General features: G+C 37.2%; 1 long non-coding RNA gene across 23 annotated transcripts in view; it reads right to left on the minus strand.

The window, feature by feature from the left end:
- Positions 1-27255, minus strand: part of LOC118522266 (uncharacterized) — a 436304-nt gene that overhangs the window by 151382 nt on the left and 257667 nt on the right. For all 23 annotated transcript variants that reach the window (XR_013447182.1, XR_013447181.1, XR_013447184.1 and 20 more), the window contains 2 exons: positions 9574-9747; positions 3650-3731 (listed from right to left, as the gene is read on the minus strand). This is a non-coding gene — a long non-coding RNA (uncharacterized LOC118522266). The remainder of the gene's footprint in view (positions 1-3649; positions 3732-9573; positions 9748-27255) is intronic.

The following is a 27255-nucleotide window of genomic DNA, read 5'->3' on the forward strand; positions in this document are numbered from 1 at the left end:
AGTTGGAAAATTTAGGCACATCCAAGTAACTGCCACCACCATTACACATACAGAAACAATCTTAGAACAATTATTAGTAATTAGATTGATAGGGGCGTATTTTAACAAATCCCTTTCTAAATAAAATGTACATTAATTATCGCCTGGCACATATGCCCAACTGACACCCTATGTTATTTAACATTTATTCTATCAGTCAGAAGAAAATTAAGGTGAAATCACTGAGTGATAAGGTGCTTATTTATTTCTTCTTATACCTCCGATAGTGTTTGGGCTGCCTTGTAGTCTTCATGAGACTCAGACATGCTAAGTGAAGCTAGTTTTCAAGTGTCACTCTTGGCAAGTGAGATTCCTTTTATAAAAATATCTGCTGAGCTTTGACACTTAAACTGAAGTGTGTGTCCACATATCTGCTATAATGTGAATATGTCTTTGTTCATTCTGACTCACAGATCCTTCAGTCAACAAAAGTGCTTTACAGATGAGCAATTCAAGACTGTAAAATCAAAGGTGGTATGTAAAGCTGTCTTTCTCCAAGGACTACTGATCATCCTACCTTGAGAAACTAATAACTGGGGCGCCTGAGTGGCTCAGTCAGTTAAGTGACTGCCTTCAGCTCAGGCCATGATCTGAGGGTCCTGGGATCCAGCCCTGCATTGGGCTCTCTGCTCAGCGGGGAGTCTGCTTCTCCCTCTGTCCTTTCCCCCACTTGTTCTCTCTCTCTCTCTCTCCCAAATAAATAAATAAAATCTTTAAAAAGAGAGAGAGAGAAACTAGTAACCCAGATGTTGCTATTTCATTTCCAGATCTCCACACAATGTTTATGCATGGTCCTGTCATTGACATTCTCTGAGAAGAATGGTTACTGGAGACCAGAGATAGCACCGAGTTAGCTGAGAACTTGCTCGACTAGCCACTGATCTATAGGAGAACATCTCTTTTCTCCATCTAACATCGGTATCTACAAAATATCTGGAAACTTCATTTCTTTTGTGGGATTTTATGAAACTCTATATTTTGAGCTGCCCTTGACCACTTTGTTAATGATGATGACGTTTGTTAATATATTTTTTAAACCACAGTTTCTCCATTCGGGTTCTCACATGACACTATTTTCCATTTTTAGTAATAAAAGTAATTTCAAAGCAGAAGTCTGTAAGACAGTCCAAAACCTCAGCATTTATGATTATGGTCAAGCGGTCACATGAAGTCATCTCAGAATATTTTTAATGATTTTTTTTCATACTTGATCAGACCAAAATGATATCTGTGAGCCGATGGGATTTTACATTTTCTCCATGGCGTTTTTCTGGCAAGCCACAAATCTTAAAGACGTTCAGAAAGTTGGCAAATTGCTAAAACAATGATGACTCTGGTTAGAAGGCAGCATCCAGAAATATTTTTGTAAATATCAAGAAGTCTGCCAAACAAGTGTGAGCTCAGTATTTTGCCTCGCGTGTCTAATCTCCAAGCAGCAAAGCCTATTAAGGAAAACAACCTGCATTTCCAGACATAATAGTAAAGAAGAAGTTATACCTGTCACTAAGTACTTAGTTTCTTGCCTTGCATGTCGAAAACTACCTCTCTTCAATTTACAGGTGCCCTCGCCTAATTCAACAGGTCAAAGGTCCTAATTTCTAATTTGCTAAGCAATTTATCACATATTACCTACACCCTCTCAAGTCGGATCAAAAGCTAGCACCAAATCATGGCAATGAATCCAGATGTGAGGAACTTTGTGATTAATTCACTGGGAGGGTTTGTTGTTAAATACTAGAAATATACCACCAATTTGAAACATAAGGTTTGTATTCTATTATTCAGTTATTTAAATAATATTTGTGTAAAACATATGTAAAAAGGAACGGGTAAAGCCTAATTCATCTTTCCTGAAGGAATTAAAATTAAGTTAAAAGTTATTTAGAATTCAACTTCAGATAAGAAACCTCTTGGGTTCTGCATAGATGTTTCTGGGAGTCCTTAGAAATGTTGCATGAATCTTCCCATTTGGGAGATGCTCTGAAATAACAGACCACATGTTTATATTTAACAAATAGAGATTTCCTCTCTATTTGACCGGCATAAGGGGACAGAAGGCAGACAGAGCAGGAATTCTGTTTTAGCTTTTTGCTCAGCAAGAAGCACTGACACCTAAAGATCGCTACCTCTGGAGTCAGACAGCTTGGATTCATGTTGCTGTTCTGCCACTTATTAGCACCTTCACTTGATAAGCCCTGCGTCCTTACCAATACCAGTGGGGCAATATAAAATGGTAATAATCATAGTCACTACCCCACAAAAATGGACATGGAATGATTACCCACAGTATTGGTTGTTATTTTTATCATGACGCCCCGACAACAATATTTATGGTAAAGATGATGATATCCCAAAGCCCTGCAACAAAGTAATGATAGTCATCAAGTAGAAATGATGATAGATCCTGAAAAGCTGGAAATTGGATATTGTAATATGTGAGTAATTGAAGAAGGTCAAATATTAATTAAGACTCCTAACAGTTAGATATATATCTACATCTAAGGCTGTTTGTTAGGTACGGTTCTAAGCAGATGGTGTCAGAGAGAAAGAGTATTTTTTATTCAGTCATGTATTTAGTTAACTTTCTCTCATGTAATTATCTGTATCATACTTTACAAGTAAGGGGAAACTAAGCAAACGTTGGAAGTGTAAGTTTCTCCCTGAATCTCTCTGAATAAGCTATTTAGTTTAGTGACATTAGGACAACCTTTGAAAGTAGATCTGGATTCAAATTCTGACTTTTCCTATTGTTACTTGCCATAAGTTACTTCTGAGTCTTAGTTTTCCCATCTGTAACATGGGAAATATAATACCCATTTTGTTGAGCTGTTATAAGGGTTGGATGGAAGAATGTAATAAAGCTCTAAATACAGTACCTAGTCATGATTGAAACTCAACGAAGTTAGTAGTAGCTATTATCCCTGTTATTAATGTGATTATTTTCAATAAAAGGACACAAAAATCATGTCTTCCACCATCAAGTATAAAATCATGTCTTCCACCATCAAGTATAAAATCCTAAAAGTTGAAACTATTTTCACAAAGTCAGCTTATTTCAGTAAGTGCTATTCAGTTCTTTTAGTTACTGTCTAGCGGTAGCAGACATCCATGCATCCGCTAAATAAATTTTATTGAACACATACTATGTGCCAAGTGTGTGATGGCAAACAAAATAAACTTGGTCTTTGCTGTCATGGTGCTTTGAATCTTGTGAGAAGATTAAAGATATGCAAAAAGACAACTACAATAAAGGATGATTAGTGCTACCCTTGGAGAAGTACAAGTGAAATGTGAGCACCTAACCCAGACTTGTAAGGAAAAGCTGAGTTTGAAAATTGTAATGAGAATTATCTAAGGAAAGGGAAAATTACAGTTTTCCTAGGAACAACACTGAGAAGTTTCAGAAGCCAGATAGAATGCTATACATTCGAGTAACAGAAAAACAAAACAAAACAAAACAAGAGTATTCAGATTTGTAGAGTGTGGAAGAATGAGGAATATAATAAATGATACTAGAGAGATCATTTTGAGCCCAATCTTTCAGGGCCTTGTGAATCTCAAGGAAGAGTAATGTATGGAGAACAATTAGAAATAGAAAAAGCAGGGGTACCTGGGTGGCTCAGTTGGTTAGGCGTCCGACTCTGGATCTCAGCTCAGGTCTTGATCTCAGGGTTGTGAGTTCAAGCCCCACACTGAAAAATACAACAACCATATTATCCAGCAATCCCATATCTGGGTGTTTACCCAAAAGAATTGAGGTCAGAATCTCAAAGAGACATTAGCACTTTCATGTTCATTGCAGCATTATTCACAATAGCCAAGATGTGGAAACAACCTAAATGTCCATTGACAGGTGAATGGAAAAAGAATATATGTTATATGCCTACGATGAAATATTATTCCGTATTGAAGAAAAAGGAAACTCTGCGATATACAATGACATGGATGAACCTTGAAGACATTATGCTAAGTGAAATAAGTAAGTCACAGAAAGACAAATACTGTGTGATTCCACTCACATGAGGTCCCTAAATAGTCAAATTAACAGAATCACACTGTGGAATGGTGGTTGCCAGGGACTGTGAGGAGGAGGAAATGTGGAGTCACTAAGTAACAGAAATAAAGTTTCAGTTAAGCAAGATGAATAAGCTCTAGAGGTCTGCTGGACAAAGACTGTACCTATAGTCAAAACTACTGCATTGTATAGTTAGCATTTTGTTAAGAGGGTAGATATCATGGTCAGTGTTCTTACCAAAATAAGTTTTTTTTAAAGAACAATCGGGGTTTAATGTTCAATTATGCTTTTGCCAAAACTTTTTCAAGAGAACATTTCACAAATCTAGAGATGCTTATATAAACTTAAGGTTTGGAATCTCCTCCTACCTGAGGGGCAGTAACACACAGGCCACCAGAACTTGACACTGCTAAGCCTCTCAGCTCTACACAAAACAATGTTTACGTTGGAATTTTTCTGTTCATACCAAGGTGTGCCAGCGGCTTTTCTAATGGGTTAATGGCAGCCTCTGTCTCCTCAGATGGGGAGTATCAGAAATAAGATGTTTTCTTTTGTGAGTTGGGCTATCAACTGAACAGGGATAGAACTATTCAATTGGAAGCCACTCGAATGGTGACACCAAGCTTAGGTACAAACAAATGCTGACCTCTGTGTTGGTTCTAAAATGCTGCTTCCTTTCTCCACAGCCAATAAGGCAATATTTTTATTTCTTTCAGTCACACATGATAGAGTTCAGTGAGAAAGAGTAATTCCTCAGCAAATTGTGCAGGCAAGGAATTGAAGTAAATGGGAGGTCCTGTCTATTAGCTCATTCCACGTCCAGGATAAAAGAAAACTGTGGCTTTAAGAAGAAATAGAAAAATTGGACCAAACTCTTTCTGGATTTTAAGTTTTAAGAAGTCCCACTTTCTGCTGATTCAGTTGAATAAAGCTTTTTGCCCTTTGCCTTTCCTTCATTCCAATTCTTAATTTTTTTTCTGTCACTCTGTTCTACACAAACTGACCACTTACATTTCATATTTTGAAATAATCACTTATTTTTACAGGGGGGAAAAGACTATTAGATACCCCATTAACATTTTAAGTAATTGATAAAAGAGAGAGACTTGAAATTTTGCTTTTTGAGATTTTATCTATTTATCCACCTTAGAGAACTTATTAACATAAAATTTTTCAAGGAATACAATTCAAATCTTATAAACTTTGCTCTTTGGTATTCACACTAATCAGCTTATCTACCTTAACTTAAATTTTCTTTTATATCTATTAGCCCTTTCAGTCTCTTAAAGATTTCTCATAAATTGTTAATAATTCCCCTTAGGCTTTAGGTTCTGTTCCAGCAATCACAGATTCAAATTAAGTCATGAAAGCTTTTGTTAATTCAATAAGGGGTATTTTCAGTAGAAAATAATGAGAGATCCCTAAAGTACCATAAAATGTTACATTTAGATTTAATATCAATACCTGCACTGGCCGAACTGTACCTCCAAAGGTGAATCCTCCTAAGCAAAGATCCTGTTCCCTAACATATTAAGGATGATGCCTAGGGAAAGAGGGGTATGAGCAGGAGAAGAACAGAGTCGGCACATGGGAGATGTTTTTTCTCTTAGTTACTCCTGCTTTGTAGTGGGATTGGCTTTATATTCATCCTTAAAAAGATTCCCCAAGGTCCATGGTGCCTTATTTGGCCTACCTCAAAGCCCATGCTTTGCCTCTCTTGAGGGTTTTTCTCTTTGAGTCTATTCTCTTAAAAAAATTAAATCTTTTTTTAGTGAACTTAATGAATACAACAAATAATGATTGTATCACCCCTCAAAAATTCATGAGTTGACAGACCATAAATTATAGACCAACTAAGAAAAAAAAAATTAAACAAGAAACCACACTTCAGGCAGATTAGCCTAACAAATTCAAGAGTATGCTGACAAAACTGTAATGCTTGGATCATTAACTTGTGGGACTTGATTGAATTAAGAACTGCTCATAAATTAAACATTTTCAATAATATTACACAACCAAAATAACACTTAAATATTATTTTAACTTTAAGAACATCTTTGCTCCCCACCCCTCATTGGTTCCTTGTGAAATACGGGAAACATGAGTGACTTTCTGTCTTTGAATTTATCAGATAGAAGCATTTTCACTTGGGCGCCTGGGTGGCTCAGTTGGTTAAGCGACTGCCTTCGGCTCAGGTCATGATCCTGGAGTCCCGGGATCGAGTCCCACATCAGGCTCCCTGCTCGGCAGGGAGTCTGCTTCTCCCTCTGACCCTCCTCCCTCTCATGCTCTCTGTCTCTCATTCTCTCTCTCTCAAATAAATAAATAAAAAATCTTAAAAAAAAAAAAAAAAAAAAAGAAGCATTTTCACTTGAGTAAACCAACCTTGATGACGTTAAGTCTTCAAGACAAGTAGTGACCTAGACGCACAAAAATAAATAAAGGAAGAAAGGAAGAATTAAAAGACCCAGGTGCTCCCTTGCTCACACGTATAGAGGAGAAAGAGAAAGGGAGCACACAAATGGCAGAACGCACTGTTGCTATCAGCAACCGCCATTCAGTAATAGCCATAAAGATAGTTTGTAATGTATCACACTTCCGAATTATAGTCTGACATGGTGTGTATATAAATGACAAAATATTTTAAAATTACTTAGGTTGTGTTTCCTTTTTTGTTAAGCAGAGCCTCCATTGTTACCAAAAGGTGAATGGTTCACAGCTGTATGAGCACACTTGTTTGAGTCCTTGTGTGTTCATTGAGAGTGCTGTCCTACTCACACTGTCGGAGAGAAATTGAAGTTGTTTGCCCCTAAGGCTGCTCAGGCAAGACCGAAGTGAAGAAGAGATGGATGAGAGGAAAAGGAAGAAGAAGAACCAGAACTTTTTTGTATTTATTTTCACTCAGAGTGCTCTAAGTTAGTAGCAATGACATGGGCTATAGTATAGTTCAGTTTACACTGAAGAACAGCTGCTGTTTCCAAAACATTAAAACTTCTCTATAGAAAGAGAAATAGCAGTGACTTATCAGACTTGGGGAATCACTTAACTCTTCATAGTCCAGAACACAAAATAACTCGGTGAGAAAAGACTGCGCCATGTCAAAAGCAGATGAGAAACCAGAATGAGGTATTCTGGGATCATGATGACAGTTTATAATCCAACAAGAACCTGATTATATTCTTTCTTCACGTTTTAGAAAGCTGTGTAGTCAGATGGATTTCTATTTGTAAAACATTCATTTCCCTTTTGGTTCTCTAGGCTGACCTCAGTATCTCCAAAACTGTTTGACACGATATTTCTAATCTTTTCTCACCCAAGTTGCTTACCACAAGACCATCTGCAGTATCCTCTACATGTGGAGTGTCAATGCCATCCTCATAGTATCTCAGTACCGGTAACAAGGTGCATAACTACCTGACTTTGTACTGTTCATTACACTTTTGAATTAACCATTAGGCAGAGTAGAGAAGAGTATATAATGAAATATTTAAAAATTAGTGAAACCGGGGGAATAGCTTAGAATTACTTAGGAGACCTCATTTCACTTTTCCAAACCAAATTCACAGCCCTTTGTCCAAAACTCTTGGACCAGATGTGTTTCAGAATAAAGGTTTTTTTTTTTTTTTCAATTTTGGAAAGTAATATGGTGCATTCACTACATATTAGGGAACACTCACAATGGATTCTAGGACAACACTCTGTAATCAAGCACATTAATATAACTGCAACAAAATAGTTGAATAATCACACTGAGTAGAATAAAGGCTATGAATAGCCACACAACAAGTTTTTCTGCCAAATGAGTTAATTTTTTGGCTTTCGGTGCTTTTGGATACAAGGTTATGGATAATGGATGGTAAACCCACAATTGTTTTTCCTCTAGATATTTTGAAGGTAATTCTTCCATGATAGCTGCAAATATTAATACATTACTAAAAAACCCAAAACTTGTTGGGCTTGATTTATTAACACTCATTTACTGAAATCTTGTATTTGGATTAAGGTCATTTACTGAGAAAGAGAAAAAAATTTTGATAGGTCTTTAAGTGGTTTAAAGATTACAATACAGGTATCAGAGTAGTGATTCTCTATTTCTGCTGAAGATAGGAGTAATGGAAATGACATAAGGCTTCAGGAGGTTGGCCGGAAAGAACATTGACTAACATGCTATGACTGTTGGACTTATAAGACATTAAAGGAAAATGGTCAGAAATGCTTAGAAAATAGTTTTTTGCATAGAAAGAGACCAAAAAATGCAGACAATTGTCTATCTGGAATGGTCATATTCTGTTTAAACTTAAGGGAATGAGCCCCTTAAATTTATGATACAATGAATAACATTCTAAACCACGAATCCCAGCAGTAAGAGACCCATCACTGTCACCTCATCAATACCACTGTTTTGCCTGTTTCTTTACATTATCCATGCCCATCATCCTGAATGGATCTACATCATACCTTAAATACAAAATGGTGGCTGGCTAGCTAGTCTACTTCCACTTCCAAGTTTCTGTATTTATCGACTTTACATGTGGTTAAAGTGTCTTATTTAAGAAAAATATATCATTGACAATAACAGAGTAATTACACAGTCATTGCTTCAATCTGGCTATATAAATCATTGTGATTTAACCTACAGTAGTAATAAAAATAAATGATATTGTTTTTGGTTCATTACTGCTGATCTAATAAAATGTAATGAATTAAGAAATTTCCTGAGTGAAACAGACTCATAAAAATAACAATTTACTAATGGTGCTGTAATACCCAATGTGAATGAATAAAGAAAAAAATAAGCATTTTAATAAAAAGCCATCTTTAAGAAAATGTCTTCCCCATTTCTTTCATCTTCCATCTTTGAGTGCAAGTGCATGTTTTGATGACATCCATGGAGATCATTACCAGGAACTAGAGTTTCAAAATGATTGCTTGTTTGTATGAAATTTTAATAAAAATTCCAGGAATTCATGAGTTTCTGGGTAGCCTACATGAATTTAAGGAGAAAGACATATTCCATCTTCTGGGAATGCGTATGTGCCAAGAACTAACTCTTATTAATGAGCCAACATTCAGAAATGGAAAAAGTAGCTCTTCTCCCTCTGTGTTGGAGGGCCACCCCAACTTTCTCTTCCTGGGCACTGATCTCTAGATTAGCTGTCTTCTTCTCCCTCCCCGCATCTCTCCTCCTTAACCTCTCCCCTCTGTGCCTTTTGCACATGTACCCACAAACAGTAGTGGCAGGAACACATGGCCCGTTCATTCTCATGTCAGAAATACAGAAATTATTAGACATTTACATTTCTATATGGCTTTAAAACTTTAACTTTAAAACACAATTACCTAAAATTCAGTTGGTACAGTTTAAGTTCCTAATCGAATTATTACATTCCTTGATAATACATTGTTGTTTTTTTTTTCCTCTGTGTGTAAAAGTCATGCATGCTAATTGTAGAAGGAGAAAATAAACAGGGCTCAAAATCCCACTCCTTTATAATGCTCTTAATATCTGGCATACTTACATTCTTCCATGCCACACATTCAGATGTGCAAAAAATATTGCTCCTTCTTCTTTTTCTGTAACTATTCTCCCTTTTTGACTTTGAATCCCCGTTTCACCAGACTGTCAGACAGACAAACATGACTTTGGTTTTTCTTCAAACATCCTCTCTCGCCTAGGGTTCCATCATGGTTCCCTGGATATACACAGCATTAACACACCACTGTTATTAATTATATAGGACACTGCTGAAGAGTGATCAGGAAAAAATCAGGAAGAGTGAGAATCATAAAATGACACACACATAGCTAAAACTATTTTCACGGAAAACAAAGACAAAGGCATAAGCATTTGAAAATATATTGACGTGGGACCAAAATTTTTTCTATGCTTACCTTTGAAGGGATTTGCATATAATGTGTTCTACAATTTCAAGTATTGGTTTCTTCTTTTTTAAAGATTTATTTATTTATTTGAGAGAAAGAGAGGGAAAGGGGGAGGGGCAGAAGGAAAGGGAGAGAGAAAATCTTAAGCAGGCTCCACACTCAGTGCAGAGTCCCACACGGGGCTCGATCTCAGGACCCTGAGACCATGACCTGAGCCAAAATCAAGAGTCAGACGCTTAACCAAGGGAGCCACCCAGGCGCCCCTCATGTATTGGCTTCTTAAAAGTGGTATGGAAACTTAAAGATGTGTGTAATCGGAGTGTGAATTATTTTAAATTTTTACATATTGTATCCCCTGTGTGTAACACAATAGCAGTCTGTTTGTAGAGACTCATATTCATTCTATTTTTCAAGTAATCAGTTTTGTTTTTGCAGAATAGCACTTACTTTGCACACTCTAATTCTATCAGTTTATATAAAATTTAATCAAATTATTTAATTGCAACAATACGTTCAAACAGCATAAAGAGATCTTTGAACATTTATGTAACTCACTCTTGGTAAGCAAACAGTTCAAAAGGTGAGTGTGGAAGTCGTGAGTTGACGCTGTGGCCAACACCAAGCATTCTGAGTGTGGTGCAATTCAGCGATTCATTTTTTGGAGGGAATAGTAGTATTGGGTTAATCTGGTGAGTCGGTTAAATAAAAGTCAGCTAAAAAAAATCCTACTGTCTATTTCTCATTGAGTCTGTAAAAATCAGTGTGTAAAAATCAGTGATTGCTAGCATATGCCCTCTGTATTGAGTTTTTAAAAACCTGCCCATGCTTTTTTTTAATTAAGATTTTATTTATTTATTTTGACAGAGAGAGAGAGAGAGACAGTGAGAGAGGGAACACAAGCAAGGGGAGTGGGAGAGGGAGAAGCAGGCTTCCCGCTGAGCAGTGAGCCCGATGCGGGGCTTGATCCCAGGACCCTGGGACCATGAACTGAGCCGAAGGCAGACGCTTAACGACTGAGCCACCCAGGCTCCCCCCCCCTTTTTTTTTTTTTTACAAACAATGATAATTTGTTATGCCTATGTATCTTACTTCTGTTTAAAATCTTATAATACAGATGAACATTTCTGGGACAAAGTTGGATAATTAGGACAAAAATATCTTTATTATAATTCTAATTATTTCAGTAATTTTGACTCTAGAGTCTCACATTCCTAAAAAACATTTTCTATCTGTTGTCATGTATAGTTTCTCATATTAAGAAGAGCCTTTATATTGCTTTGCTAAGACCTCTTTTGTCCCCAGAAGTGTGGCAATTTTGGTCAAATGTCATATTCAAATAATGCTTTGCTTTTTTCCCCTTTTACAATGTTAACATTAATTTTTCATATAATATTGATATATTATAAATATTAAGCAACTCTGCATTTCTGAAAAATACCTCCTTGTGTGGAGTATCCTTTCAATATAATGTTGAATTTCCTTTCTAATGTTTCTTTTATGATTTCAACACCTATTTTTATAACTAGTTTTCTTTATTTTTTTTATACATAGTAAGTATTTTTTTAAAAGATTTTATTTATTTTTTGAGACAGAGCATGCACACGAGTGGGGGTGAGGGCAGGGGTAGAGGGAGACGGAGAAGCAGACTCCCCATTGAGTAGGGAGCCTGGAGCGGGGCTGGATCCCAAAACCCCAAGATCATGACCTAAGCTGAAGGCAGACACTTAACAGACTCAGCCACCCAGGCACCCCTAAACATGGTTAAGTATTAGCACTTAAATTATATGGCACATAATGAGTTTGAAATATGTAAACATATTCCAACATATGGAACAATTTGTTATAGAATAGAGATGATCAAATCTCGAAAAGTTTGGAGAAAAACTGAGGTAAAATCAGTTATTTCTGATGCTTTGTTGTAACCTGCTTATTTTAGGATCAGCTTGCCAATTTGCATTAAAAAGAACCTGGGATTTTTGATAGGGATTGCATTTATAAATTCATAGATCAATTTGGGGAATATTGCCATCTTAATATTAAGTCCTCCAACCTATGAACATGGAATGTCTTTTCATTCATATAGGTCTTCTTTAATTTTTTCCACAAGGCTTCTGAGTACGAATTTTTCTGAGTACAAGTTTTGTCCTTCTTTTGTTAAACGCATATCTAATTATTTTATTTTTCAATGCTATTGTAACTGGAATTATCTTTAATTTTCAAAATGTAATTGCCTGTAGGTAGAAATACAATTGATTTTTGTACTTTTTCTTGTATCCTACAACTTGCTCAATTGATTTATCAATTCTAATAGCATTTTAGTGGTTTTAGTAGGATTTTATATATGCTAGTTTGCTTCACATGCAAATAGAAATAGCTTTACATCTTCCTTTCTGATCTGGATGCATTTTCTGTTTCCTTTTCCTTTTCTTTGCTTGATTTGCTTTGCTTTTTTCCCCCGAAATGTCCTGGCTAGAATCTCCAGTACAATATCAAATAAAAGTAGCAAGAGCACACACCCTTATCTTTTTTCGATCTTTGGAAGAAACCTTTTACCAACAATATGATGAGACCCTCAGGTTTTTCACAGATATCATTTATCAGGTCGAAAATGTTCCCTTCTATTTTGATTATTTTATCATGAAAGACTATTAGATGTTGTCAAATGCTTTTTCAACATCTATTGTGATGATAATATGAATTTTATCCATTATTTTATTAATATGGTATATTATATTACTTGATTTTCAGCTATTAAATAATTCTATACTCCTGACACAAAACCCACTTGGTCATGGTATACTATCCTTTTTATATGTTGCTAAATTCAATTTGCTAGTATATTGCAAAAGTATTTTTGCATGTGCACTCATAAGAAATATTAGTCTGTAATTTTCTTGGGATGTTTTTTGTCGTTTTTGCTTCAGGGTAATATTGGCCTCATAAAATGAGTTGAGAAGTATTTCCTCCTCTTATAGAAAATATATTTTTTGTTTTAAAGTCTCTTTGATGTTAATGTAGACAATCTAGCTCATTTATAGTTATTTGCATAATGTAACTTTTTCTATCCCTTTGTATGTTTGAGTCTAAAATGTGTCCCCCATAAACCAGATATAGTTGGATCTTTTTCTTATCCTGTCTCTCAAAATCCACATTTTGAGTGGACTGCTTAAACAATCTATTCAGGGGCGCCTGGGTGGCTCAGATGGTTAAGCGTCTGCCTTCGGCTCAGGTCATGATCCCAGGGTCCTGGGATCGAGTCCCGCATCGGGCTCCTTGCTCAGCAGGGAGCCTGCTTCTCCCTCTCCCTCTGCTTGTTCTCTCTCCGTCTCTCTCGCAAATGAATAAATAAAAATCTTTAAAAACAAACAAACAAACAAACAAACAAAAAAACAATCTATTCAGATTTAATGTCATTATTTATATGGTTAGCTTTAAAGCTGTAATCTTGCTTTTGGTTTTCTATGTGTCCCATGACTTTTCTCATCTCTCTTTCTCCTTATTGTCTTGTTTGTACTAAGTGCATAGGTTTGTTGTATAACATTTTAATTTCTGTAATTTTTTTAAATTTTATTTTTGGGTTATTTACTTAGTGAGTGCTCTGTGGTTTACAATATACTTTCTAAATTATACCAGTCTATTTCAGTTTATACTGACTTCTGTTCAGTACAATATAGAAATTTTACTACTATATAGCTCCATCCCCACCGCAATATTTTTGTGCTATTACCATTATTTATGTCTATATGTTACACACTCAACAGTATATTCCCTTTGAAGGACACTGAGAGGAAATGAAAGCAAATGTATATTTATAGACTTTGGTATATTAAACTTCTTATGTATCCTTTCTGATTCTCTTCTTTTCTACCTGTGGATTTAAGTTACTGTGTGTTGTTATTTCTTTACTGCAATACAACCCCCCTTTTGAGTTGTTGTTGTCAAATATATTTCTGTAATGTCAAACAATACAGTTATGTACCTAATGTTTTATGCAATTGCTTTCTAAGTCAGTCCAGTAAAAATTAATCAAAAATATGCAATTATACCACCATTGTATATCTGCATAATTACTTTTATGTTACTCTTTTTTTCTTCTACTGTTCAAATTACTGTCAGATATCACTTGCTTCATGCTTGCATAACTCTCTTGTAAGCCATCCTGCTAAAGACAAATCCTCTCTCTTTTTGTTCATCTGAGAATATCTTTTCATGAAGGAAAATAAATTTCTCCTTCATTTTGGAAAGATAGCTCTGCTGGCTATAAAATTCTTGGTTGACCATGTTTTACCTTCAGCTCTTTGAGTATGTCACCCTAATCCTAGTCTCTACTGTTTTTGGTAAGAATTCAACGATTAATCTTATTGGGGTTCTGTTGTACAGAACCTATGGTACAGATGACTCACTTTCCTCTTTTACCTTTTGATATTTTCTCTTTGTGTTTGGCTTCAACATTTTGACTGGGGTGTGACTATGTGTGGATATCTTTGTGTTCAGCCTACTTGGAAATTTTTTACTGAGTTGGTGTGTAGATTAATATTTTTCATCAAATTTGGGGTGTTTTTAGCCATCATGTCTTCAAATATTTTTTCTGCTCATGTCTGTCCTCTAATACTCACATTACAAATATGTTGGTCCCGTTAATGAAGTCTCACATTCCTCTGAGGCTCTGCTTTGTTTTACTTATTCTTTTTTTCTCTGAGTTCTTCCAATGCATAATCTCTATTGTTCTGTCTTCGATTTGGCCAACTCGTTTTTTTGTTGTTGTTGTTTTTGCCAGCTTAAACATACTTCTGAGAATCTACATTGTATTTTTCATTTTAATTATTGTATTTTTTGAATCCTGAATTTCTATTTGGTTCTTTTTAATAATTTCTATATTTTTACTGATATTTTTTATTTGATAAGACATTATCATCTTCTTTTCTATATTTCTTTAAGTGTGGTTTTCTTTAGTTCTTTGAATATATCTATAGATGCTGCTTTAATGTCCTTGTCTGCTAAGTCAAGGGCCTTCAAAAGCGGTTTATAGGGCGCCTGGGTGGCTCAGTTGGTTGAGCGACTGCCTTCGGCTCAGGTCATGATCCTGGAGTCCCGGGATCGAGTCCCACATCAGGCTCCCTGCTCAGCAGGGAGTCTGCTTCTCCCTCTGACCCTCCCCCCTCTCATGTGCTCTCTCTCTCTCTCTCTCTCATTCTCTCTCTCAAATAAATAAATAAAATCTTTAAAAAAAAAAAAAAGCAGTTTATATTGCTTGCTTTCTCCCCTATATAATGGGTCATGATTTCCTGTTTCTTTTCACATCTCATAATTTTTTTCTGGAAACTGTACATTTTGGGATAATATATTGTAGTGACTGGGTACTGATCCTCCCAGGAATTGCTCTTTGCTTGGTTGTTTTTATTTGTTTAGTAACTTGGCTGGACTAATTTTACAAAGTTTATTTCCCCTGCAAAATGTAGCCTATAATGTCCTTGTTCAGAATTTTTTTTTTTTTAATTTTTATTGTTTAGGCTGGCTACAGGTGAAGGGTTCAGTTCTACAAGATTACCTTTGACTCCACAATCACTTCAGATGCCAGTGATAAGCCCAGATTGTTACCAGTACTTCTGACCAACCAGCTATAGATTGGATGCTTCCTTAACCTCTTCCTTGGACTGCAGACACCAGTTGAAAATCCAGGTTGTTACCTGTACTTCTGACCAACCAGCTCTAAATAAGATGTTTCTAAAACTTCTTCCTTGGCTTTGATTAACTTGCTAGAATAGCTCGCAGAACTCAGAGAAATGTTTTACTTACTAGGTTACCAGTTTATTATAAAAGGATATAACTGAAGAACAGCAAGCTGGAAGAGATGCATAGGGCAAGGTATGGGAAGAAAGCAAGGAGGTTCCAGGCCCTCTCCAGGCATACCACTCTTCCTGAATCTCCTCATGTTCACCAACCCAGAAGCTCTCCAAACCCTGCTTCTGAAGGGTTTTTATGGAGGCTTCATTACATGGGCATAATAGATTAAATCATTGGACATTGGTGATTGATTCAACCTCCAGCCCCCCTTCCCTTCCCTAGAGCTCAGGAGTGGGACTGAAAGATCCAGGCCGCTAATCACACGGTTGCTTCACTGGCAACCAGTTCCCATTCTTAGAAACTTTGCAAAAGTCACCTCCTTTAGGAAATTCCAAGTGTTTGGGGGAGCTGTGAGATAGGAACTGTGGACTAAGACCAAATATATATGAGAAATGTATTTTGGTTATCTAAATACTGCAGATGGTAAACCAAATTCATGAGATGCTCATGAATCAAATTCATGAGCAAAAGCCGAAGACAGGGTCTTGTCAATTTTAATGTAGTTTTGGTTCTTTATTTGGGTTTTTTTGTTTGCCATGTTGTTGTTTATTTTTGTTTTAGAAGAACCAGATCTTAGATTTGAAAAGTTCTGATTTTCCACTTCCTCATTACTTAATTTCTTTTTTCAAACCATATTTTCTTTAGTGCTACTTTCCTGAGGGCTTTATTAATGGCTTCTTATGTTGAATAATTTAATTTTGTTCTTAAATAGAGACATCTACACTAGAAATTTTTTTATGTGCAGAGTTTTAGTTTTAGTTCACCTTATGCAAATATTAGTTTTATTTTCTTTATTTTTTAAATTGTTCTGTAATTGTGTTAGTAATTTCTTCTTAAACTAGCTTGTTATTTGCTGTCAATAGTTTTTTAAAATGTCCAAGTGGAGGGGCATCTTGGTGGCTCAGTCAGTGAAGCATCTGACTTCGGTTCAGGTCACAATCTCAGGGTCCTGGGATCGAGCCTCACGTCGAGCTCCGCACTCAGTGGGAAGTCTGCTTGGGATTCTCTCTCTCCCTCTCCCTCTGCCCCTCACCCCGCTCATGAATGTCCTTGCTCTCTCTCTCTTGCTCTCAAATAAATAAATAAAATCTTTTAAAAAATAAAAATTAAAAAATTAAAAAAAGAAAATGTCCAAGTGGCTGCATTGTACCTCGTTCTTTGAATTGCTCTCATGTTCCTCCTAGCTGCTCCCTGGGATCAAACTCTCCCAAAAAGCACCCACATTTAAACTTTGTCTCAGATTCTGCTTTCTGTGGAATTCAAGCAAACACCCAGATCAACTCACTCAATAAGCCCTCCAGTGTCTTCCAGCACATTTAGAATAGTATCCAGCTACTTTACCTGACTTAAAAAGCTCAGCATGTTCTGGCTTTAGCTCCAATTATATTTTAACACAGTCTCTTTGTCTACTAGGATTCAGCCATACTAGTCTTCTCTTCATTCCTTAAACACACCCAGCTTGTTCGTACCAAAAGTGTTCTGGCACTAAAGATTTTTCTCTTAGAATTTCCCCCTTCCCTCTTAAAGACCAGCTTTTTGTCATTTGTGTCTCAGTTTTATGTTATTTTCTCAGAGAGATCTCCCTTAGGCACTCAATGCTCAGAGTGGGTACTCATTTACTTTCTATTGCACAATTTACTTGAATTCTTCTAGTACTTTTCATTATCAACTCTTTTTGAATTTTTGTCTGAATTGCTCACTGCCATGTAAGATTAGGGATTAATCTTAAAATTAACTTTAAGATTAGAGACCTAAACTCTGTTGTTTATTGTTATATCTTGCTCACTGCCTGCAAGTCTCGGGCAGAGTAAGCACTCAATAAATATTTGGTTAATGAATGAATGAATAAAACCACCACCTGAAAATTAATCATCTGTGTAGATTACAAAATGAATTTATATGGCCTAACTTAGCTAGGTATTTTCCAGCGTTACTATACTTTCTATGATATCTGACTCCCTTTTTATTTCATTCCACTGTGATTTCATCTCATCCTCTCCTTTCCTTATAGATGTTGGTTCCTACTTCATAAAAGGGTTTTACAATTTTTGCTCAGTTAGTGAGTTTCTACCAATGGAGAGCTTTATTAACAATGGTATGGAGTTCATCTTTGATCCTGAGGGCAGTGGATGCTATCTGTGACCTTAATTAAAGATGTCAAACAGTTTTATAAAATTATCTTGTGGATATGGTTAAATTTTTTTTAGGATTTGCTCTGGATCTGCATGGCCTTGTGGATTTCCAACTCCTCTCCTCTTTCTCCCTTAAACTATTGTTTTCTCTTTATTCATCCTCAGTGGAACAGAGATCTATCCAAATCCGGTGTTTATCATGAGACATTGTGTTGTATGTATTACCTTTTTCCCCAAGTCTAACAAATTCAAATGCTCTCCCCTCCTCAGATTTGGACATGGTCAGTGCTTTGAAGTGCATGAAGTTCATCACAACTTCTACCGGCTGCAAGATACTCAGTTAGTGGAGGTTATAGTGACCTGACATAAATTCCTGAGCTCCTGTTGGCCAACGCTCCGTACAGATGGAGCACATATTAAGTTACAATCCTTAGTACATATTATGTTCCAAGGCCCATTCTAACTCTATATCCATTTTTTTTCTCTTCCTAACATTTTATTCTAGATCCTACAGCGGCCAGGATACAGTGCACCAGAACTCTAGCTGCTTTAAAAAAAATAGCACCTTTATAGTTGTTTTGATTGGCACTGACCTTGTATTTCTGAACCAGGAAATAGAGTCTAAGGAGAGAGATGAAAGGTATTCCTGACAAGTTCCAAGAAAACAGGACTGCTACTTTTCTAAATCATACTAAGAAAAGACTATCAATCGTTTGTTTTGGTACAGTTTCATCAGCCTTAATGTTATGGGACATTACTTTCAGATTCCAGCACCAAGAGGACAATCCACCATAGTTTTAAGGTTTGTTACGAGTTTTGTAATTTTCCTATATCTGCTTAGATATTTTAGGGGGCCACGTTAAGCAGTCAACCAGAAGATCCCATTTTAAATTAAAACTTCTGTTGGTTACCTTTTAAAGTGACTTATTTAATCACTCGTGAAGGTTTAATTTTATTTTTTCTGTATTTGTTTCCATTCTATTTTTCCAAACATTACCCTGCTCAGCAATATTCAAAAGTTATAAGTGTGGGAACACATGTAGAAACTGGAAGGACAGAGAAGGGAAAGAGCCACAGAGTATGATTTTTCAGTTCATACTATGTGCCAGACATAGTGCTGTATGATTTATTTTATCTTATTCTCATTCAATCATAGAGTTAAGTGATATTATCCTGTATTACACTGAAGAAACAAAGGCTCAGAGAGATTGGGTAATTGTTCAAGGTCACACAACTGTATATTTATTCAAGTTTGATTTGGAAGTACTCTAATAAGTGGAATCAGAAATTATTAAACATCTGTTTGTTCCTAACCCACAGCTCTCAGTTCCAGATTTTAAATGAATTGTTTAACAGAAAAACAAAACAGAATAATTTCCTCTTTCTAATTCATTTGCTTTTATTTAGAGAGATTTTTCTTCTTTATTTTGTGATAAGGACCCATGCATAATATGTGACTGGATATGTAAATACAATTCCACAATCCAAACTGAAAAAGGGTGTTCACAATATCTATGAAACTATATAAGGGCCCTGCTGTGTCCCCAGGTTGTGAAATCTAGTCTTCTCTCTTTTTTACTTTAGCCTATCAACACGTTTCCTGACCACAGACTGGACACCTAAATTATCAATTTAATAAAAGGACCCTAGAACTCAAGAAGCATACAAATCTAATAGAATCACTACCCCACCTCCACAATAAAGGAAAAGACATTTGCACTTTCAGGAGCCCTGGCTTCATTGTGGATTTTCCCAGAAGAACTGACGGTGGGGAGCTTTGGAGGAGGCAAGCCTTGTGCTTCGTGTGAAAGGAGGGAGAGAGGTGAACCTGCAAGATAGGAGGCAGGGTATGTGTCTGGAGAGTCTCAGGAAAAGGACTAGGGTGGCAGTGGAAGATCTCACTATGATTCCACTCTAGAGAGAATGTCATTGACAGGCTCCAGTTTAGAACAAATAAGTGGAGTGAGTCCTACTAATGGAGAGCTCTGAAGGCAACAATCAGGAGTTTATCTCTGATCCAGAGGGCAATGGATGCCATCCCGGAACTTAATGAATAGGCTCTTTCTCAGGCCGCGCAGTGGCCATGCAGGGCTGTTCCATGACACATTTACCCGTGGAATGCTGCAGCCAGCAAAGGGCAGAAGACACAAACAGGCAACTGCTGAATTCAATGAGGAGGAGAAAGCAGTCCATTTTCATGTCATTGATTTCTCCAGTTTGTTCACCTGTTTGTTGAGGGTCGTTTCATTTACTTGCTATTCTTTTTTTCCCACTGCTCAGCACTTCTCTCAAGTATAGCTTAGTTATTGACTGAGTGTGATACTTCCTGTGTAAGTCAGGCAACTGGGGGAGAAGGAGTGCGTAATGAAGGACAGTAGGTGCTGTTTAGTAAGTTATTCTACTCATGCATAAAAAATTCATTGACCAGAAAGGGTTAATGCCCCTCCAAATGGCTTAACTTAATCCCCAAGTGCAATTGGCTCATTTGAAGGATCTGGCCCATTGAGTGCATGTTAGCAGAGAAGCTGAAACACCTCTTCACTAAGTCCGGTGCAGTGAGGTTAAACCCAAGGGCATATAATAGGTCAGTAGCAGAGTCAGGAATGAAATCTCAGCCTTCTGAACCCCCTTAAAGCACTCTCTTCACTTGACTAAGTTTCTTTCTTTTATGAGAAGAAAATTTAAGAAAGAGAAAAATTAAGGCATCAAATTAAAAAGTATTTTATAGTAGATTTTTTTTCAGACCCATAGGAAGAAAAAAATTGGAAGTAGATGAAACATACTTCAAGTACAAGTTAAGCAAAAATTTTATAAATGCTTAAAATACAACAGAACAGCAGAAAGGCCAGCCAACTCTCTTTTGGGATTGTGCATCCCTGCCCTTATGCCCTGCGGTGTGAAATCAGCCATCTCTCCTTTGATCAACTCAAGAGATGTTAAAATTAACATCATTTCTAAATTACATATAGAACACACAAATTGGAAAGATGTATGGAAACATATAGAAAAGGTCTGTTTGCATTCCTGCTCTGCTGCTTTTAGTAGTGATGATCAAAGTTATTTAACCTTTTAGGCCTCAGATTTTTTATTTGCGGGAATAGAGATAATAATTCATAGTATTCCTTGAGAATTAAATGAGATAATTCATACAAGGTACTTAGAACAGTGTCTGGCATGTAGTAGACACTCGAAATATGTTAACTCTTATTATAACTTGCCATAGGACTAAGTCGAGATTGTGTTGAACAGAGAACAATCATAGGTTTAGGGAGATAATTTATAGTTTCCTATATATTTTGCATTGACAGCACCAAAGGTAAAGAGTAACGTAATCAGGACATTTATATCCAGAACTACGGAAAATTGAAAAGAATTTTTAAAAATAAAAAGTCAAGGTAGAATGTCTAAAGTAACATAAATACACAAGTGTTACAACAAACAGGCAATATGAGTTATGTTCTAACAAAGGATATCTGTATTAAAAATATTTTTAAAGTCCTATGTTAAATTTCTATATGGCCTAGCAAATCTGTTCTCTCTTATATATCAGATTCTACAATTTTGTAATTAAGGTATCAGTGATGTGATATAAACTGGAAGAGGCTTTTAGGATATGTGCTTATTTAGATCAAAGCTATGTCCATGGGCAATATAAATTGAAGACACATGAGTCTGATCCTTAAAAATATATAATCAAAAGGCCAAGCATAATTTTTTTTCAAAAAAATTTCTGGTCTAAATTATCTATAGAACTTCCCACACAGTTTACTGTGATGATGTTTCATTTAAGACATTATTTCATGCTGCAATTGAGAAGAATTCTTTTGTCCAGTTAGTTACCCTGGCTACCCAGACTTTTGTCCAACAGCCTTACCTTATTCTAGATCAATAACCTGTTACCTACCAGAACTCGAGAAAAGTCTGGCTGTGCATTTGTGTGTGTACATATATGTGCATTTCTTTGGGAACGGAGTATATAGCATTTGTCAGATCCTGGAAGGAGTATATTACATCAAAAAGGTGGGAATCATTAACTATTTGGGTTTCCTTAATTTTTGCCCAAGCATTTTCTGACCAAGGTTTCATTTTGATCTTTAAATGACTTTTGCTTCTGGCCCCATGACCATGCCTAGCCTATACCCCCATCACTGAGCACACTTAATTGTCTTATTCCGAGTTTCTCATTTTGTCCCATAACCTTAGCTAGCCAAAGTCAAGTGCTGATGGGATTTTTTCTTTTCTGATAGTTTACTACACGGCAGCTGGAGCTACATGGAAAATGGATTTATTTGGATGTAAGAAAGTCACCGACTCCAGACAAAAGACCTCTGATGGAGGGAGCATCAGGCTTGCCGACTGAGAACAGAAAAAAAACCCAGGGCTTTCTTCACTTCAAGGAACTAAAAGGTAGATTCTGAAAGGCAGTAGAAGGGGCTTGAATTGCACTGAATCACATGCTGCATGATATTGATGTTGAACTTTTTATGGGTGTGTGTCATAATGCCCATATTTTTCATGACAGGGAAGATAGAATTTAGATGACATATTTAGGTACATTTTATAACCTCCTCCAATATCTAGAAGACTGCTGTTTAAGTAGGGAACGTGTAAATTTTAGGGAGATTAATTTGGTCATATTCTTCCCTTCTGCCTTTTTTTTCCTTTTTGTCTTTATCTCCTGCTAATTCTTATTAATAACATTTATATGAATATTTGTGTTTTCTGATCAGCAGAAATGATGATAATTTTTCCTCTTCCCAGCAAGTAACATTGACTTCTCCTCTGATAATGCCTGAGTTATCATTAGTTAGAATTTGTTGTGTCATTGCCCATTTGAAAGGCACTTTCCTAGGCTTTCCTCTTCAAAGAAGTAGTCAGAGAATTCAAAATCTCGTGGTCTATTCCACTGAAGTGCTAGTTTTTAATGCGGAATACTTACTGCTTTTTCCTCACATTCCCAAGTCAAAGAAGTCCCTCGTGGTGGTTCTTAATCAGGAACAATTTTACACCCCCACCCTCACTGCAGACATTTGGTAATATTTGGATATATTCTGGGTTGTCACATCTGATGGGGGCCCTCTGCTACCTAGTGGGTAGATCCAACAATGTGTAGGACAGCCCCCTACAACAAAGAATGACTCAGTCCAAAATGTCAACAGAGCTGAGGTTGAGAAACTACCCCAGAGTAAGGTCCACTCACCACGCCTTACATTCCTCTTCCTCACTGAAGAAGAGTGACTTATTTGGTTTGCAAGTATGACCTGGGCATGCTTACTGTAATCTGTCCCTTTACTTTTCTCTCTGGAATCCGAGAGCCTCCAGAAGGTGGATTCGCACCTGCCGTCAGTCATGTGATGGAGTTGGTCCAGCGGGCTGTGCAGCTACCACTGCGCATGGCCGGGTTTTGTTTGTTGTCTGTTTGGTAGTCATGGGAAGAGGGGTGACTTCAATTCAGAGGAGCATGGACTTATCTAAGCCATGTCCTTCACTATTGCTTTTATCAGTAATAAAGCTGACATTTTGATCTCTAACTGTCTGACTCCTGTATCATTCTCGGTAAATTGGTTCTGATCTCAGGTTGGGAACGGTGGTGTTATTTTTTGACCCCTTAAAACCCAAAATCTGTTACTGTCTGATGGTTCAGGATCTTAATGGCTTACCTCCAGAATTCCTGGCCTTCTGTGTCAGAAGATCTCATTCAGCAAAGACAGCCAAAATATAATGCTAACTAATCGATTTAAGACTCACACGTTAGCACCAAAATGATAAAAATATGAACACTAAATGTCAGTCGCAAGCCTTCTTTTTGGAACATAGTGTTTTTGCTTTTTTATAGGTAATAGAAAGAAAAATTTATCATAAAAATGTGTTTATGAGATTTTTTCCCCCTGAAAATGTCAGTTAATTCCTCACTCAGAAAATGAAAATAAATCCTGATATAACTGTATGAATTTTATAACTGCCTCCATGAATTTTCGTCCCTGGTGATAGATTGACCAGCAATACTGAACTCTGGGAATAAGAAGCAAAGTAAAAGAGAATTAGAGTTTGTGGCTAAAATAAGAGGGAGGAGTTAAAGTGGTTCAATAAAAACTATGGTCCTGACATGAAACAGATTGTGAGGTATTGTCATAAATAATGAGATTGATTGCCCAAATCCACACATAAGATCAAGCTCCCTGGTTTGTGTCATACCCATATGTGAGAAGAATGTACCATTCTCACGACACTGCAGAGGGTTGGCATTCCAAAGGATGCCAAAAGGAAGAACTTTCCACAGGGCAATGCCAAACACCCTACAGCCTTTCCAAAACCTGCCCCGTCAGTCGGATAGGCTTAGCACAACTGAGATGCAGTCTATAAGACTACACGTCCGGCCCACATCCAGTGTAAGTCTGCAGGGGTCCCTGCGGCCCCCTGTAGTCATGAAGGTACCCAGAATGACAGAGGGGTCACCTTCCACGATCTCTTCAACAGACAAAAGGGAAGATGGGAAATCACCTTTCAGTGTATAATCCTTCATCCCAGAAGAGACATATGTCACTTCTGACCTAAGCAAATAAATGATTGCACCTACTTCAAAGGTGGCGAGTAGCGTAATGCTACCGTGTGCCTAGAAAGAGGGGAGAACTGCAATGTTGTGAAGAAATAGTTCTAATGACTATCCCGCATTTTTACCAAAATTCCAGAGCAAACCAATTATACTGCTTATCAAGTATTTAAATGTGTTTGCCATTGATGACCATAGTAATTTACGAAATGCCCTGAATTTCCAGGATAATTAGGATATCACAAAGTACTTGAGTCTAGGCAGAATGTCCTCATCATATTTTTGGATGGTGCAGTGTTTAATATTTAGGGTTGCAGAGTCTCTGTGGCCTGCACAGCCCAGTGATCCCCCTGCTCTGCTCAGGTCAGGCACGGCCATGTACTAACACAGTGTACAGTGTCATCTGGGAAGACCCGCAGCACCGTAACCCCATATTCTCACAGGTGCCCAGCCTGAGTTGCTGTGATATCCTTATGACATTTCCTAAGGAAGTCTTAAAGGCACATGCAGAAGTACTTCTTACTACTTTCTTTACTTATGTCTTTATTTGCCATGACATTGATTTAGAGTGAGTATTATGGGAAATGGTAGCTGCAGCACAAAGACTGCAGGGAAATGAGAGATTTTATCTAACTTGTTGGGAAAGGTCTCTTGTCCAAGTTCAATTACCAAGTCAATTTTAAGAAGAACACTGAATACAGAAAAGGAACACATAAGTGACTGGGGTTCTATTTTAGTCTGTGTGTCCTTTCGTCACATCGCTCAACTTTTCTCAACCTCGCTGAGTTTCCCGTCAAATAGCAGGGAGGACTCAGGCGTGTTGTTCTTGTTTACATTGTTCTTACAAATCTAAAATGTGATTGTTCCTGTGGTGGTGTGTTGGGTATGTAAAGTTATAGAGGAAAGACGGTTGACAGATAAGGGGAGGGAGAGGAGGTGCAGGTGGAAAGAGGAAGAAGGGGGAAAAGAAGGAGAAAGGTGAAGGAAAGGAGAAGAAAATGAGGTCATATTTGCCAATGGAAGTTTATGACACAGCACGAAAGCAAATATGGACTCTGAACTAGGAGACAATAAGCTTTCACGAACACCCTCCAATCCTAACAGCAAGGAAAGGCACACAATTTCCCAAACACCCTTTGAGAAGGGAAAGTTTATGATGGTTTTAATGTGGTGTTCTAAATCATAACTTTTTGCCATTAAGCAAATGTTCCATGATAATGTGGTGACTTTATACCCTTCTTGTCTAATCACCTAAATCTGGGCATTCTTGGATATCTCTATGTACATGAGGTGCATTACTCTACGAAGTCTTTAGAGATGCCGGACACTGAACAGACAAATCTTTGCTTTGTTCTTAAATAGTGATAATAGAAGCATTGGAAGCAATGGGATCAGGGGAATTAGAGGAAATGCTCATTAAAACAAATTTAAAAGGTCTAATGATTAAAATATTGATTAATTAGCCAAACATTGATTAGCAGTCACACTTTATCAACTACAAAGTTTCTAATTACTGCTCCATTATTCCATAGATTGACCTGTTCTCTCCTGTCACTTATGATGAAGAACAATTTTTATTAAGTGGGTTTTGGATTTTTGACCTGTAAAATTTTAATAAGGAGTGCAAAGTGGGTGTCGTGTGTGGTTTGGCATTTTATTCACCAAGGGACTAATAGTTACTGTCTCTACTTAACCAGAAGCACAAGAGTGCAGGAAGGACAAGAACTCTTAGGGATTAAAATCTTACCATCTTCCCAATCGAGGAAAAAAAAAAAGTCACATGTTCATCCATTGGATGGGGAAAGAGGAAAATGTTTGCCCTCCTGGTTCTTAGGCATAGAATGGATGACAAAGGAGCTCTTAACCATAGTGCATCAGTTATAGACTGTCCAGAAACATGGAAACACTATGAGTAATACAGAATAAAGGATTTGTTATAGAGATGGAATTTTATGCACTTTGGAAGCACATTAAGCCATCTATGGAAGGCTGTTGCTTCTGCATCTGGTGCTGGGCATGATATCAGAGGGGCAGACAAGTGGGAATTAATGATGGACAGGAAGTGGCAGAGAGCAAGGACAAATTGGAACTCACATCTGTCTCTCACTGCCTCCAACTTGGATGATGCGGGTGACCTGCCGGGGAAGCTGGCGCTCTGCACCTTGGAGCTGCCCACCCACAAGGTCCAGGACTCAGAGAAGCTAAAAGACCAGGAGCTGAAGGAGCGGCCAGCCCAGCTACTGCTCCATGCCACGAAGGGCATCGGCACATCGGGACAATATGTGTGAGCTGCCACGGTGTCCGCTCACGTGTTCAGAGTGCAGCCACGGTCATGCCCTTCCTTCTAGCTTCCAGATCTTGCACACAGATTTCTCTTGTGACTATCCGCAGACACCATCAGCAGGAAAGGCAGTTCTGGGAAACAAAGTTGCAGTACAACTAAGTTGACACAGTCCAAAGCCATTCCATAAAGCAAGAGATTCTCATCCTCGGTACCAGGGATCCTGATGTCGGAACTTCGGTGGACACATCATACGAGAGCAGACATCGGGGCCCAGGCACCACTTTGAAGGTTTGTCCCTAAACTAACAATATTTTCCCTTTCAATGAAAATCCTTTTTTTTTTTTTTTTTTTTACAGATACCAAGAAGGAAAAGAGAAACAAACAAACAAAAATGAAATATCCCATTTTTAATATTTCAACTAGGCAATTTCTGGACATCTTGCAAAAGGAGATCTTATCGATCTCAATAACTGTCCATTTAAATCTGCTGAGGCAGTGCTGATGGCCT

The sequence above is a fragment of the Halichoerus grypus genome, chromosome 4, assembly GCF_964656455.1.
Source record: "Halichoerus grypus chromosome 4, mHalGry1.hap1.1, whole genome shotgun sequence".
In the NCBI taxonomy this organism is placed as follows: Eukaryota; Metazoa; Chordata; class Mammalia; order Carnivora; family Phocidae; genus Halichoerus; species Halichoerus grypus.